At 39.1% G+C, this 17533-nt stretch overlaps 1 long non-coding RNA gene across 1 annotated transcript in view; it reads left to right on the top strand.

The window, feature by feature from the left end:
* The window catches only part of LOC140847674 (uncharacterized), a 173313-nt gene that overhangs the window by 24664 nt on the left and 131116 nt on the right, over positions 1-17533 (top strand). Inside the window, exon 2 of the long non-coding RNA XR_012127677.1 lies at positions 4509-4679. This is a non-coding gene — a long non-coding RNA (uncharacterized lncRNA). The remainder of the gene's footprint in view (positions 1-4508; positions 4680-17533) is intronic.

Here is a 17533-nt window from a genome sequence, read left to right as displayed (position 1 = left end):
TATGGATATGGTACTGATGGGATCAATTAAAATGAATCATAGCCCAGGGAAAGGTGCTTTGTGGAGCATTACAATGTGACAAAGATGATCTTAGAAATTATCACTTATTTTATGACCTGTATTTCACCATGTTGTTCACTCAGATATTTGTGACAGTCACATTCTGGACCAACATAAAGGTGGGATAAACTGGTTATGATTTAAAAGGAATTAATGTTTATTGAGAGGCACTTTGTTTCAAAGGATTTTCAAGAAAAGACATCTTCTTTTATAGATAACAAAAGGGGGCAGTTAATTCAGTCAGCACCGTGGGAAAGCTTTTCAAGCCTTCTACATACTTGATCTGTACTTTAGTCCATTCCTATTACAAATCACAGCACTTCTGTGTGATAGCATTTGAAAATGACAAACAAACAAACCCAAAACAAAAACCAAACTTTGACTAATGACCAAGGTTAATTGGATGAGTGACACAGTCATTTCATACTGGGTGGCTGAGCTGTATAGTTTTGAGGTATTATTTGGGAATCTGAATTTAATGGCTATATGAGAACCTTCTAAAATGATGAAATGTTTCAATAACTTATTACTAGAGTTTTCTTCCTTAATCTCAGCTTCATTCAAAATCTCTCTGACCCAAACCCTTTCAAGGACTGTCTTACTTGTGAGGAACCCAAAAATCTCTCTCTGGCTTTAAAGACTCAATCTTTTTGTGTCCCTTCTGTTTTCCTCCTCCTCCATGCTTGTCAGGTTGTTGTCTGTAATTTCCTCCCAGGCTTCATCTTCTCCTCCCTCGGTTCCCTTTCTTATCTTCTCCCCGCAGTTTCATTCCATCAGCCCATTTCCCGGATTTGACTTTCCTTTTACTCTCTCTGCCTCTCCAAATTCAGCAAGACCTATCCACTGGCTGTTCCTTCTAGGGGACCCAGATTACTCCATTCTCTACTAAGCTCCCATTCTTCTGAAGTATGGTTTTTAAAGCCGTGTTATCTAATAGAAATAAAATACAAACTGTAGGTAAGTTTATATTTTCTAGAAATAGGTAAAATGAATTTTAATAATATCTTTTATTTGATCTAATATTTCCAAAATATTTTTGCTTGTACATATAATCAATGTAAGATTATTAATGAGATATTTTCTTTTTTTTTAAAGTCTTAGAAATCTGGTTTATTTTATACTTACAGCACACCCCAGTTTGGACTAGCTTCATTTCAAGTGGCCAGTGTGGCAGGTGACTATTGTATTGAAAGAACATGTGTAGAGTCTGTACCACATTCACTAGCTCTCAAACATGTAATTTCTCATTTCATAGCTTTTCACTTAGACCAAACTGCAAACAGCTCCTTGGAGTTAGAGGCCACATTTTATACCTCCTCTGTCGTCATACTTCATTCTTCAGTGTATAGTAAGCTGTTAGTAATTGCTTGTTGTTGAACTGTTAATATTATTCTTATCTGTGACTCCTATTTAAGTAGTATATCAACACTTACCTAAGCTTACTTATTCCCACTAAAACATCCTCACGTTTGAAATTTCTTCTCTTTCCCCCATACTAATACTGTGATTTATATTACCTCTATTTTGTTAGATTTGAACCTTTGGGGGAATGTTGGATGGGGTTATAAGAAATAGATGTGCATGATTTACAGTTCTTCTGCACTAGAGAGCAATGTTTTCACAAAATACTCATCATTCAGACAACTCAGGCAAAATAGGATTTATAACTGAAATCAATGGAATAATTGCCCCATTGTTCTTTTTTTTACTTTCTTAAAGAGACTGGCCAAAGACTCTCAAGCCTCCTGGTCACAGGACCCAAAGGTGAAGCAGAGGCTCTCCAATTTGATTACATAATGACAAAGACACAATTCTACATGTTGAAGCCAAGTCACTGGGAAGGAAATAGCTTGCAAACTTGAAGGTGGGGGGAGGTTGTAGAGAAGGGAAGGAAACCCCAGAGTATGGGGACAATTGGAGGGCTTGAGACAGAGGACAAGATGTGGAGGCTTCCATACTCTTGTCCCTTGTGCTCAGAGGAGCAGGAGAACACAAGCCTTACCTATCCCACAGCTCTATGAACAAGGTCTCAATGTGTGCTATTTCTAGCCCTCTTATCAATTTACTTCAAGACAAAGGTCTCAAAGACAGAATGCTGGAATTATGATTCTAGAACTGTGCCAATAAACAATAAGTCAAAGCCCATGATTTTTCTCATCATGTAAAATTGTCATATTAAAGTTACAAATAGTATCTCATCACATTACATACAGTCTAATGTTTAACACATCTTGCGATCTTTATTCAGAATCTGTCAGTTGTTCCCTAACTGACCTGTTTATTTAATTTTAAAGTTTTGTTTCTGTTTTTTATTGGTAATATCTGTCTTAGTCACCTGTTAATGTTCTCCCCATATGACAGCAAATATATCTGCTACTGAACAGGATCACTTACCTTGGCTTCATTTTACATTTTTTAAAAAGTCCACATTTTAAACCTTTGGTACCTTCACCTGTTAGTAGAATTTTGGCAACAGGGTCTTAATTCCACAGCTAATTCAGTGAGAGCAAAAGTGTAAATCAGGACCCAGATTGTATCAGATGAGGAGCTCCCCCAAGCTCCTCTGAAGTGTAAAAATTCTGTCAGACTGCTGCTGCTGGTCTTTTTCCTCTGGGACCTAACGTATGCTCGCAGGCCCTGGCCCACTCTCTGATCCTGAGCACAGGCCTGGGTATGTGCTGCTGGCTGCCAAGGGACCTGGGAAACACCCCGTGTCAATGTGCACGTGTCATGAGCTAGCAATGCCTGGCATTCTAAAACAAAGGCTGTTCTCCTTTCACTTATGTGTTTTGTCAGCAGAAATGGAAATACCCACAGATGGGACATTTTACTTCTTAATAATTTATACCAGTGTTTGGCAAAGTGTAGTCTGCAGACTGGGCTAGTCAGTGATGCTTGTTTTTTTCTAGTTGTTCGCTTTGATTTTATTTCTTGAAATATAATTTTAAGTCTCTTAAAGACAATAATAAAAAATTAGGACTTGTATTTTATGTCTTTGATTTTTAAGTATCATTTCCTAGTAATTCGTTTTTACTGCATTTTATAAAAGTACTAGTCTTCAATGGACCCTTTTTCATAGATAGTTTGAGAAACACTTATTTTATTCCTTAGTTTAAAGAGTCGGCAAATGACTTTTCCCCCCTAATTTATATCATCAGTACTTTAAGTAATAGGTATATATTGGCCGCTTCCTGTAGGGCCTCAAAATGCTGCTGTGGCCATTCTATCTTTAGCTATTTTGAGGTAAAGTTCTCTTCTTATCTACCTCATGCTGTCTTTCACAGAGAAAAATTTATTTATTTTTATAAAGGTATCATTGATATACACTCTTATGAAGGTTTCACATGAAAAACATTGTGGTTACTACATTCACCCACATTATCAAGTCTCCCCCATACCCCATTGAAGTCACTGTCCATCAGTGTAGTAAGATGCTACAGAGTCACTACTTGTCTTCTCTGTGTTACACTGTCTTCCCTGTGACCCCCCCCCCACACCATGTGTACTAATCATGCCCCTCAATCCCCTTCTAACCTCCCCATCCACCGTCCCCCCACCCCTCCACTTTGGTAACCGCTAGTCCCTTCTTGGAGTCTGTGAGTCTGCTGCTGTTTGTTCCTTCAGTTTTGCTTCGTTGTTATACTCCACAAATGACGGAAATTATTTGGTGCTTGTCTTTAGAGAAAGATTTCTTAATATACAAAAGAATGAGCAATATTATTAAAGAAATCAGGGAATCTAACTCTCTAAAATCTGACTACACCATGTAAGAAAAAATCCCTACACTTGAACTCATAAATTTTGGGAGTTCTTTGGGAGATTGTACTTGAAATATTAAAAATCTAGTATTGTATGTGATAAAATACTAGTATAAAAGGTGGAAGAACTTAGGATCCCAGAAGACAGAGGTCTGTCTGGCTTGAAGAATCTTTGAAGATTTTATTAACTTTGTGGTGTCTGATGGCAAGGCAGGAGCAAGCTAGATCTTATCTTACATCTGTACAAAAGTAACTTATGCAAAGTTTTTCTAACTGATATCACACCATGTTTTCCCTCAGTCTACTCCAGGTTCTATCCTTCCTCATTGCCCTTACATTTCACCTTCTATAACAAGGTCTTCAAGAAAGTTTGGGGAATGGTAGGGATCTTGGTCTTTATGTTATATTCCGGGATATACTGCCAGTATATTCACTTGGATTTGAATATTTTCAACAGTTCTAGTTTTCCAGGGGCCCCATATTTTAAGACTAACTTTGAACCTTGAGACCCCAAGAACCAAAAATGGGAAAAAATGGATGTTTTTTCCAGAACCAGAATGTTTACCTTGTAGTATGATGCCCTTGAATTGGGTATAAATACTAGTTTTCTGTAAGGCTTCTTTAATATTAATTATCTTCAGACTTATGTAATATTAACTCACACTGATAATCCCTCATTTTTATCCTCAGTTATTCCTGTGAGACCAAAAATATGAATCCTAGCTGCATTCCTACTGAAGAATTCTTTCTGGAGCCCATTTGCTTCCATCCATCAAGTCTAGTAGGCTCGTCCCTCCCAAGGCCATCTCCACTTTTACAAATCATGACTGCTGACCGATTCCTTATTTGAGTAAGCACCAGGTAATTGGGTATTTGATTATCTTCAGTTAAGTTTTTTCCATTAATATTCTCCTCTAGCACTAGTTGATCCTAATCTTTCAATGACATATCCAGCACGTTACCATTGTTCTATCAATTAATCAAAGTTGGTCTCTGGTCACACATGCATGAGGACAGTTGATGGGAGATTGACCTTCCAGACATAATAATAATAGGCCTTGTGTGAATTTACTTTTCTAGTGTGGTGATTGGTGTCTCAATCTGAAGAGCTGGAATATATAATCCAGTCTTGTCTAATATAAATGAATTTAAAGCTCAGTGAAATTAGTGATTTAAACAGTCACTTAGGTAGTTAAAAATAGGATCTATGAAGGTTAGGTAAAGATGTAACTACCACATGGTCTCTAAAGCTGAATATAAATACAAAATTTTTACTGGGTTAAAAAGATCGGACACTTAAAATTGTTTTCTCTTATTAGGATTATGTGCTCAGTAATTTCCCTTCTGAGTAATTACCTTTTGAAATAATTACGCTTCAGGGCTGTACCCCTAGGAAATAACTCAACAGAAAAAAGTTGCATATGTGGAATTGTTTACTGAGCCATTATTCAAAATGGTAACAATTTTTAAATGACCCAATCTCCAGTAAGAGACAAATGGCTAAATAGTTGATGATGCACCCAAATGATAGATTATAATGTAATTGTTAAAAATGATGATTGATGACTTTATAGCAGCTTGAAATAAAGTCTATGATATAATGCGAAATTAAAATACCAGGAGATGGGTTTTCCCACCAGTAAAACAAAGATTCACTAAGAAAAGGAGGAACCGAGGGAAGCCATCAGAGGACAGTGAGGTAAAACATAAAAGCTGTCATTTCTGTGAAGCTCGAAATACTGACAAATGAAAAGCAAGAGAGGCAAGAAAAGTTGAAGTACTCTCCATTCATCAGCTTTAATGCCCTAGCATGGTTGTGGATCCCAGGAGGAAATAAAAAAAGAGATGGTTTTAAAATTGTTCCTCCATGGACACTTGTCTATACAAGGTTTTGGTTTCAATGAGAGCTCTTGGTAAACTTGGGAACATTTCAGTTATAAATATAATCAGATGATATTTGAAATTCCCCAACAAGGTGCAATTTATCTTTTAAAATAATAGCCCTTTCTTGAACACACAAGTTGCACATGCAGTTACCAAATTTATTTGAATTTTAACAGTTTTTAAGACTGCTTTCTGCCCTTGAGTGAGTTTTGGTTAAAATAGTCTGAATCTATCTCCTCTAATAGCAAAGCAGAGAATAAGCATACACCAAGGACTCATTATTTTGCCACTAAACAAGTTGCAGAAATAATATTTATTAAGCTCCTGGGAACATGTGTTAAGAACAAAACAAGCTACTCAAAAGATGTCTTGGTTTTGCAAGAAACACACCTTGACTTTGAAAGTGGACTGGCAAGGTTGTGTAGCACAGAATCGTAAGAGCAAAGGGGGCTTGAGAAATCATATTTTACATTACCTGCTTTCATGCAGAACTTGAGCAAACCCATCCTAGAAAAATAATATCCTGGTTTTTAATGACATCCAGGGAGGCATATCGTAATCATATTGAGGAATGACTGTGTGAATGGACAATAAATATGTCTGCATATCAGTATTATTGCATTTGAAAAAAACATTGCTTAGCTATGAGAAGCCTCAAGGATTAGAAATACCTGTCTTAGGCACTGGCTCTGGGGTGACAGTTTACTTTCTGGGATCCTATACTCTATGTGTAGGGAAGAAAAACAGACTCATACCACAAATTGTACAGACTGATAACACACATGCATGCTTATTATTTTTATTTGTAGTTTTGTAAAAATAACAAAACTACAACTCTTCCTGCACAGGACTCCATAATTAACTGTAGTTTTATTATTAAATAATGTGTTAAATATCTTCAGAACGGCTGTAACATCTCAGAAAACCTGCTACTCTCATTCATTTGTTATGTAATACATATTTATTGAGGCTCTATTATGTGCAAAGTATTATCTTAGGTACTTTAAAGCTTGTACACATACATACAAAATGGTCCTTGTCTTCAAACAAACTTGAGGGTGGGGAGGAGAGACAAATGACAGAAACCAAGGACGTGTAATGGAGGACTAAAAGGAGAAGGCTCCCATGCAGCTGGAGAGTTAGGGACCTTGCACTTGGCCTTACAGATGTTGCCTGGTAGGTACATCCATTCTTGCAACAAATATTTATTCAATGACCATGTATCAGACTCTTTGTTGGTAATGAGTGTACAATGGTGAAGACAGATTGATCCAGTTCTCTTCAAACTTATGCTCCAATGGGCATATAGGCATGAAACAAATAATCACCAAGTAAAGCCAAAATAAAATTAACTCAGGAATGCTCAGCAGATTCTCAGAGTGAGAATTTCACTAATTGTTGCCATTGGAGCAGGGCTGAATCAACAGTTCTCCCAGAGGGCTGGCAAAGACTTAGGTCTTTGGCAAAATAAATTTTAATTGGAAAATGTTACCTTAAGGAAACCTCCTAAGCACTAGGTTTTTGCCAAAAGTTACTGTTTAGGCTGTTCCACTGCAGAAAAAGGCAGGGACCCTTCAAGTTGCACCTTTGCTGTTTACTGTAATTTGATCATTTTACTATCCTTTCTTTGACATTGTGGCTGATTATATAAGTCTGGAAAACATTCACTAATTCTCATTGCTCTAGAATGTTATGCCATGCATTGTTGACCTCCTCCATGCACAGTAAGGCTTGTCATTACCTATAGTGTCTCATTAAGTCCCATTATCTATAGCATCTCATTTTTACTATAGAACCACTTCATACTCTTGGATCCATCTACTCTTTGTAAGTGCACTGCAATGAAATTGTATTTAAAAATAATGATCAAAGCTAAGAGCATCATACTGAAATGCCTAATGTCTCAAAATACCTGAGATCTTCCCTTTCAAAATACTTCATTAGTGTGTGCTTATTTTTGCCAGTTACACTGCTCTCAGCTTTTCATTTTTGATCCAAGTAATTTGCAGCACAAATTTACTTTGTAAAGGACTTTGAGAATATTCCCTCTGTAAACTTAAATATTTAACTCTATATTACCTGTATTTATGGGTGTTGCTATAGTGTGAATAAATCAAGTCCAGGGATAATTCACAAAAACTTAACTCTGAATCAGTGATTCTCCAATAGCATTATCTCTGGAAACAGTCCTTCAAACCCAGAGTTGTACATTAGCCTGATGAAAAAGCAACTGGTTTTATTAAAAGAAGGGTTGAAAGTGGGAAAATCCTGCTTTTCTAGGCTTCAAGGAACCTTCAAGGAGCCTCAAGGCTTCTCAGAATAAAGTTCAGAAGCTTCTACTACAGACCAGTGATCCTAAACACATGTGATCTGTGGGTTCCTATGGGCCATAGGGCTTTCTCGAGATAGACTGTGAAGTGATCATTTTCATAAGAAAATAATGCAAGTTTCCTTAGATTTTAATCTTCCCTGTATGTCACTAAAAACTACTTAATCATGATCTATTTTTGTGTTATTATAGGATACAAAAGTTTGGTATCATGTACTAACTTCATTATTTTGACTTTTTACTTTTTTAATTTAATTTTTAAAGCCCTGACTGCTTTATTGAAACATGGGAGCCCAAATTGTTGGTGGGTCTTAGGTATTTTCTTTTACCTAAAGAGCCACAAGTAAAAAAAGTTTGAAGATCTTTCCCATAAAAATATGTTTAGTTTAGAAATTAAAGAGGACACTAATAAATGGAAATTCATCCCATGCTCTTGGGTAGGAAGAATTAATATTGTTAAAATGGCTATCCTGCCTAAAGCAATCTACAGATTCAAAATGCAAAATACCAACAGCATTCTTCAACGAACTGAAACAAATAGTTCTAAAATTCATATGGAACCACAGAAGACCCTGAATAGCCAAAGCAAACCTGAGAAGGAAGGATGAAGCAGGGGGGATCTCGCTTCCCAACTTCAAGCTCCACTACAAAGCCACAGTAGTCAAGACAATTTGGTACTGGCACAAGAACAGACCCATAGACCAGTGGAACACAACAGTGAGTCCAGATATTAACTCAAGCATATATGATCAATTAATATACAATAAAGGAGCCATGGATATACAATGGGGAAATGACAGCCTCTTCAACAGCTGGTGTTGGCAAAACTGGATGGCTACATGTAAGAGAATGAAGCTGGCTTACTGTCTAACTCCATACACAAAAGTAAACTCGAAATGGTTCAGAGACCTGAATGTAAGTCATGAAACCATAAAACTCTTAGAAGAAAACATAGGCAAAACTCTCTTGAATATAAACATGAACAACTTCTTCATGAACATATCTCCACAGGCAAGGGAAACAAAAGCAAAAATGAACAAGTGGGACTATACCAAACTAAAAAGCTTCTGTACAGCAAAGAACACCAACAATAGGACAAAAAGGCATCCTACAGTATGGGAGAATATATTCATAAATGACAGATCCGATAAGGTGTTGACATCCAAAGTATATAAAGAGCTCACGTACCTCAACAAACAAAAAGCAAATAATCCAATTAAAAAATGGGCAGAGGAGCTGAACAGACAGTTCTCCAAAAAAGAAATTCAGATGGCCAACAGGCACATGAAAAGATGCTCCACATCACTAATCATCAGAGAAATGCAAATTAAAACCACAGTGAGATATCACTTCACACCAGTTAGGATGGCCACCATCCAAAAGACAAACAACAACAAATGTTGGTGAGGATGTGGAGAAAGGGGAACCCTCCTCTACTGTTGGTGGGAATGTAAATTAGTTCAACCATTGTGGAAAGCAGTATGGGGGTTCCTCAAAAAACTCAAAATAGAAATACCATTTGACCCAGGAATTCCATTCCTAGGAATTTACCCTAAGAATGCAGGAGCCCAGTTTGAAAAAGACAAATGCACCTCTATGTTTATCACAGCACTATTTAAAATAACCATGAAATGGAAGCAACCTAAGTGTCCATTAGTAGATGAATGGATAAAGAAGATGTGGTACATATACACAATGGAATATTATTCAGCCATAAGAAGAAAACAAATCCTACCATTTGCAACAACATGGATGGAGCTAGAGGGTATTATGCTCAGTGAAATAAGCCAGGCAGAGAAAGACAAGTACCAAATGATCTCACTCATCTGTGGAGTATAAGAACAAAGCAAAAACTGAAGGAGCAAAACAGCAGCAGACTCACAGAACCCAAGAATGGACTAATAGTTACCAAAGGGAAAGGGACTGGGGAGGATGGGTGGGAAGGGAGGGATAAGGGGGAAAAAGGGGCAGACATAATATAAGGGGTGGCATGGGGAAGGCAGTATAACACAGAGAAGACAAGTAGTGATCCTATAGCATCTTACTATGCTGATGGACAGTGACTGTAATGGGGTATGTGGTGGGGACTTGATAATGGGGGAGTCTAGTAACCATAATGTTGCTCATGTAATTGTACAATAATGATACCAAAAAAAAAATACGTTCAGTTTCTTCCCTGTTATAATCTTGGCATCAAGTAGACAAATGAGCATATTTTTATTCTAGTACATTTTATTTCCTCTGGCCATTTTCTGATGGAGATGTGAAAAGCCAAAGTGTGGAGAGCTGGAGGGAAAAGTAGAAATAGTAGCGAAGGGTCCCATTAATGGAAGTAGAAATATGTGAAAGGATTTCAAGATGCTGAGAATACAGGTATGTGTAGCAGTTTATTGCTCTTCATGTGCAAATTCAAAAGCAGCAGATGTCACTGATCATCTCCCAGCCTCTGTGATGCTACCGTTTGCACAACCTAACCTTCTGGCCCCTTAAGCACAGGATCAGTCTATCCCCATTTTAGGAAGCCATCCTGAATGCTGCCAGGAGGGACATAAGAGGCTGCCTCATACTCTAACTTCTGCATTGTAGCTCTTCAAATTCTTACCCCATTTTGCCCCTGATTGACAAAGTAGGGCTTCTCTGTGCCTAGAGCTACAAGCCTTCTAGGATCCTGCTATTCAAAGTATGGTTCGGGGGTCAGCAGTGTGAGCATCATCTGAGATCTTATTGGGAGTTGTAGAATCATAAGCCATACCTCAGACTCATTGAATCAAAATCTACATTTTGGCAAGATTGCTGAGCGACTCATGTACACATCAGTGTTTGAGAAGCACTGCTTTAGAATGCAGTTCCTGCTTTTTCCATCCTAGTGACTGTAGCCTCCAACCCCTCCCTGGGGTACACAGCTCCCTGGTGGTGGATGCCAGTTCACCTGCTTGTCTTTGCTTATCACTACTGCCTGCTCCCAGATCGGCCCTCATTATATTTAGCTTAGCTCTTTTGGTACTTTGTCATCTTGTCTTGAATGCCCAAGGCTGTTGTTTCCCCTTGGTTTGCCTTCAGTTGTATGCCTTGATGTTTTTTGGGAACTATTTATATATCTAACTGGAGCCACTTTGAATATCTGCAGCTCTACATCTATCCAGTGCCTACGCACCAAGTTCACTACTCCTGAATATGCCAGTCAATCCATACTCCCACCTAAGAAACATCAACTCAAAGAATTTCTTTAAAATGATTTTGTTGAAATTCTCCAATGATTATCACTAAGAAGAACTAAATGGAATTTCAGAGTATTATTTTTTTATGTGTTTCTCAGGAAGCTATTGGGAATACAAATGAAGTGTATGTGTATGAAGATCTTGGCTTTAAGGATATTAAAGTAATGTAGGCATGATTCATTTGTATATAATTAACAAGTAAAGTAATATAAAGATAAAAGTTAAAATATAGGATGAAAGATACCAAAAACAAAGATAAAAAGACAAGCATCGGTGGGAGAAAATATTTGCCACATATATATAAGACAAATGATTAATGCCCTGAATAAATAAAGAGTTCATATAAATAAAAAAGAAAAAGATAACAGACCAAGAGCAGAAAACCAGAGAATATGAGCAGGGAATTCCCAGAAGAAAAACCAATGAACCATAAAACAAAAGAATGAATGTTCAACCTCACTAGTAATTGGGAAAATGCAAATTAAAATAAAAGTCTGGTATTATCTTTCATCCCTCAGATTGGCATTAATTAAAAGTATTGACCATAGCCAGTGAGGGTGAGGAAGCAGTAAAACAGATATGCTCTTACACTGCTGATGTGAGTATAAAATGTTACAGCCTCTTGGGAGGTGATTAGATTGTAACTATACCTATCAAAATAAAAATATTAAAACATTCTGACTTCTGCAAACCCATACTAACAAAATATACATTGCACAAAGATGTATGCATGTTAATTGAATTATAGTTTTTTTAATTAAAAAAAAAAAGAAAAATGGGCGGGAGCCAAGATGGCGGCGTGAGTAGAGCAGTGGAAATCTCCTCCCAAAAACACATAGAGCTATGAAAATATAACAAAGAAAAATCTTCCTAAAATAGAGACCACAGGACACAGGACAACATCCAGACCACATCCACACCTGCAAGAACCCAGCGCCTTGTGAAGGGGGTAAGATACAAGCCCCAGCCCGGCGGGACCCGAGCGCCCCTCCCCCCGGCTCCCGGCGGGTGGAGAGAAACCGGAGCAGTTTTTTTTTTTGGCGAGCGCTTTTTGGAAGCCTTAGAGGGACGGGCCCCCGTTGCTGGGGAGGCAGGGTGGCGGGACCGGTGAGGAGGTGCCTGGGAACAGCGCCGGAGGACAAAGAATATCCCACGTTTCTCCCTGCGAGACCTGGGGGCGGGTGCCTGAGACCGGTGCCTGAGGACGGAGGAGGTCGCGCGTTTTTCCCCTTTTTTTTTTTTCTCTTTTTGGCAAGCGCTTTTTGGAAGCCTTGAAGGGACGGGGACCCCAGTGCTAGGGAGGCACGGTGGCGGGACTGGTGAGCGGGTGGCTGGGACCGGCGCCTGAGGACAAAGAATATCCCCCGTTTTTCCCTGCGGGACCGGTGGGCGGGTGCCTGAGACCGGCACTTGAGGACAGAGGAAATCGCGCGTTTTTCCCCTTTTTTTTTTCTCTTTTCTGCGAGTGCTTTTTGGAAGCCTAAAAGGGACAGGGACCCCGGTGCTAGGGAGGCAGGGCGGCGGGACTGGTGAGCGGGTGCCTGGGACCGGCACCTGAGGACAAAGAATATCCCGCATTTTTCCCTGTGGGACCGGTGGGTGGGTGCCTGAGACCAGCACCTGAGGACGGAAGAAATCGCGCGTTTTTCCCCTTTTTTTTCTCTCTTTTTGCCAAGTGCTTTTTGGAAGCCTTGAAGGGACAGGGACCCCGGTGCTAGGGAGGCAGGGCGGCAGGACTGGTGAGCGGGTGCGTGGGACCAGTGCCTGAGGACAAAGAATATTGAGCGTTCCTTCCCTGCGGGACCGGTGGGTGGGTGCTTTTTGGAAGCCTTGAAAGGACAGGGACCCTGGTGCTAGGGAGACAGGGCAGCAGGACCAGTGCGCGGGTGCCTGGGACCGGCACCTGAGGAAAAAAAAAAAAAAATCGCGTGTTTTTTCTTTTTTTTTTTCCTTTCTGTTCCCTCTCTCATTGTTGCTGTTGTTGTTTTGGTTTGGAGAGTGCTTTTTGGAAATCTTAAAGGGGCAGGACAGGTCACTTAGACCAGAAGCAGGGAATCTGGGGATCTCTGGGCACTCTAACCCCCTGGGCAGCAGGGAGCACAGAGGCCCCTTACGGAGATAAATAGTCTCCTGGCTGCTCCCCCTCTAACGGGGCTCCACCATTTTGGAGGAACAGCCCCAGCCAGGCCAAGCCCACAGCAACAGTGGAGATAAACCCCAAAGCAACTGGGCAGGAAGCAGAAGCCCTGTCTGCGCACAGCTGCCCAGCACAAGCCACTAGAGGTCGCTATTCTCCCAGGAAAAGGCTACAAACCAACAAGAAGGGAAGCTCTTCCAGCGGTCACTTGTACCAGCTCTGCAAACTATCTCTATCACCATGAAAAGGCAAAACTACAGGCAGACAAAGATCACAGAGACAACACCTGAGAAGGAGACAGACCTAACTAGTCCTCCTGAAAAAGAATTCAAAATAAAAATCATGAACATGCTGACAGAGATGCAGAAAAAAATGCAAGAGCAATGGGATGAGATGCAGAGAAAAATGCAAGAGCAGTGGGATGAGATGCAGAGAAAAATGCAAGAGCAGTGGGATGAAGTCCGGAAGGAGATCACAGATGTCAGGAAAGAGATCACAGAAGTGAAACAATCCCTGGAAGGATTTATAAGCAGAATGGATAAGATGCAAGAGGCCATTGAAGGAATAGAAGCCAGAGAACGGGAACGTATAGAAGCTGACATAGAGAGAGATAAAAGGATCTCCAGGAATGAAACAACACTAAGAGAAATATGTGACCAATACAAAAGGAAAAACATTCGTATTATAGGGATACCAGAAGAGGAAGAAAGAGGAAAAGGGATAGAAAGGGTCTTTGAAGAAATAATTGCTGAAAACTTCCCCAAACTGGGGGAGGAAATAATCGAACAGACCATGGAATTATACAGAACCCCCAACAGAAAGGATCCAAGGAGGACAACACCAAGACACATAATAATTAAAATGGCAAAGATCAAGGACAAGGAAAGAGTTTTAAAGGCAGCTAGAGAGAAAAAGGTCACCTATAAAGGAAAACCAATCAGGCTAACATCAGACTTCTCAACAGAAACCCTACAGGCCAGAAGAGAATGGCATGATATACTTAATGCAATGAAACAGAAGGGCCTTGAACCAAGGATACTGTATCCAGCACGACTATCATTTAAATATGATGGTGGGATCAAACAATTCCCAGACAAGCAAAAGCTGAGGGAATTTGCTTCCCACAAACCACCTCTACAGGGCATCCTACAGGGACTGCTCTAGATGGGAGCACCCCTAAAAAGAGCACAGAACAAAACACACAACATATGAAGAAGGGAGGAGGAGGAATAAGAAGGGAGAGAAGAAAAGACTCTCCAGACAGTGTATATAACAGCTCAATAAGCGAGCTAAGTTAGGCAGTAAGATACTAAAGAAGCTAACCTTGAACCTTTGGTAACCACGAATCTAAAGCCTGCAATGGCAATAAGTACATATCTTTCAATAGTCACCCTAAATGTAAATGGACTTAATGCACCAATCAAAAGACATAGAGTAATAGAATGGATAAAAAAGCAAGACCCATCTATATGCTGCTTACAAGAAACTCACCTTAAACCCAAAGATAAGCATAGACTAAAAGTCAAGGGATGGAAAAACATATTTCAGGCAAACAACAGTGAGAAGAAAGCAGGGGTTGCAGTACTAATATCAGACAAAATAGACTTCAAAACAAAGAAAGTAACAAGAGATAAAGAAGGCCACTACATAATGATAAAGGGCTTAGTCCAACAAGAGGATATAACCATTCTAAATATATATGCACCCAATACAGGAGCACCAGCATATGTGAAGCAAATACTAACAGAACTAAAGAGGGAAATAGACTGCAATGCATTCATTGTAGGAGACTTCAACACACCACTCACCCCAAAGGATAGATCCACCGGGCAGAAAATAAGTAAAGACACACAGGCACTGAACAACACACTAGAACAGATGGACCTAATAGACATCTATAGAACTTTACATCCAAAAGCAACAGGATATACATTCTTCTCAAGTGCACATGGAACATTCTCTAGAATAGACCACATACTAGCTCACAAAAAGAGCCTCAGTAAATTCCACAATATTGAAATTCTACCAACCAATTTTTCAGACCACAAAGGTATGAAAGTAGAAATAAATTCTACAAAGAAAACAAAAAGGCTCACAAACACATGGAGGCTTAACAACATGCTACTAAATAATCAATGGATCAATGAACAAATCAAAATAGAGATCAAGGAATATAGAGAAACAAATGACAACAACAACACTAAGCCCCAACTTCTGTGGGATGCAGCGAAAGCAGTCTTAAGAGGAAAGTATATAGCAATCCAGGCACACTTGAAGAAGGAAGAACAATCCCAAATGAATAGTCTAACATCACAATTATTAAAACTGGAAAAAGAAGAACAAATGAGGCCTAAAGTCAGCAGAAGGAGGGACATAATAAAGATCAGAGAAGAAATAAACAAAATTGAGAAGAATAAAACAATAGCAAAAATCAACGAAACCAAGAGCTGGTTCTTTGAGAAAATAAACAAAATAGATAAGCCTCTAGCCCAACTTATTAAGAGAAAAAGAGAGTCAACACAAATCAACATAATCAGAAATGAGAATGGAAAAATCACGACAGACTCCACAGAAATACAAAGAATTATTAAAGACTACTATGAAAACCTATATGCCAACAAGCTGGAAAACCTAGAAGAAATGGACAACTTCCTAGAAAAATACAACCTCCCAAGACTGACCAAGGAAGAAACACAAAAGTTAAACAAACCAATTACAAGCAAAGAAATTGAAACAGTAATCAAAAAACTACCCAAGAACAAAACCCCGGGGCCGGACGGATTTACCTCGGAATTTTATCAGACACACAGAGAAGACATAATACCCATTCTCCTTAAAGTGTTCCACAAAATAGAAGAAGAGGGAATACTCCCAAACTCATTCTATGAAGCCAACATCACCCTAATACCAAAACCAGGCAAAGACCCCACCAAAAAAGAAAATTACAGACCAATATCCCTGATGAACGTAGATGCAAAAATACTCAATAAAATATTAGCAAACAGAATTCAACAGTATATCAAAAGGATCATACACCATGACCAAGTGGGGTTCATCCCAGGGATGCAAGGATGGTACAACATTCGAAAATCCATCAACATCATCCACCACATCAACAAAAAGAAAGACAAAAACCACATGATCATCTCCATAGATGCTGAAAAAGCATTTGACAAAATTCAACATCCATTCATGATAAAAACTCTCAGCAAAATGGGAATAGAGGGCAAGTACCTCAACATAATAAAGGCCATATATGATAAACCCACAGCCAGCATTATACTGAACAGCGAGAAGCTGAAAGCATTTCCACTGAGATCGGGAACCAGACAGGGATGCCCACTCTCCCCACTGTTATTTAACATAGTACTGGAGGTCCTAGCCACGGCAATCAGACAAAACAAAGAAATACAAGGAATCCAGATTGGTAAAGAAGAAGTTAAACTGTCACTATTTGCAGATGATATGATACTGTACATAAAAAACCCTAAAGACTCCACTCCAAAACTACTAGAACTGATATCGGAATACAGCAAAGTTGCAGGATACAAAATCAACACACAGAAATCTGTAGCTTTCCTATACACTAACAACGAATCAATAGAAAGAGAAATCAGGAAAACAATTCCATTCACCATTGCATCAAAAAGAATAAAATACCTAGGAATAAACCTAACCAAGGAAGTGAAAGACTTATACTCTGAAAACTACAAGTCACTCTTAAGAGAAATTAAAGGGGACACTAATAAATGGAAACTCATCCCATGCTCATGGCTAGGAAGAATTAATATCGTCAAAATGGCCATCCTGCCGAAAGCAATATACAAATTTGATGCAATCCCTCTCAAATTACCAGCAACATTCTTCAATGAATTGGAACAAATAATTCAAAAATTCATATGGAAACACCAAAGACCCCGAATAGCCAAAGCAATCCTGAAAAAGAAGAATAAAGTAGGGGGGATCTCACTCCCCAACTTCAAGCTCTACTACAAAGCCATAGTAATCAAGACAATTTGGTACTGGCACAAGAACAGAGCCACAGACCAGTGGAACAGATTAGAGACCCCAGAAATTAACCCAAACATATATGGTCAATTAATATTTGATAAAGGAGCCATGGACATACAATGGCAAAATGACAGTC

Source organism: Manis javanica, chromosome 2, assembly GCF_040802235.1.
Source record: "Manis javanica isolate MJ-LG chromosome 2, MJ_LKY, whole genome shotgun sequence".
Classification (NCBI taxonomy): domain Eukaryota; kingdom Metazoa; phylum Chordata; class Mammalia; order Pholidota; family Manidae; genus Manis; species Manis javanica.
This window is presented reverse-complemented; position numbering and strand designations above follow the sequence as displayed.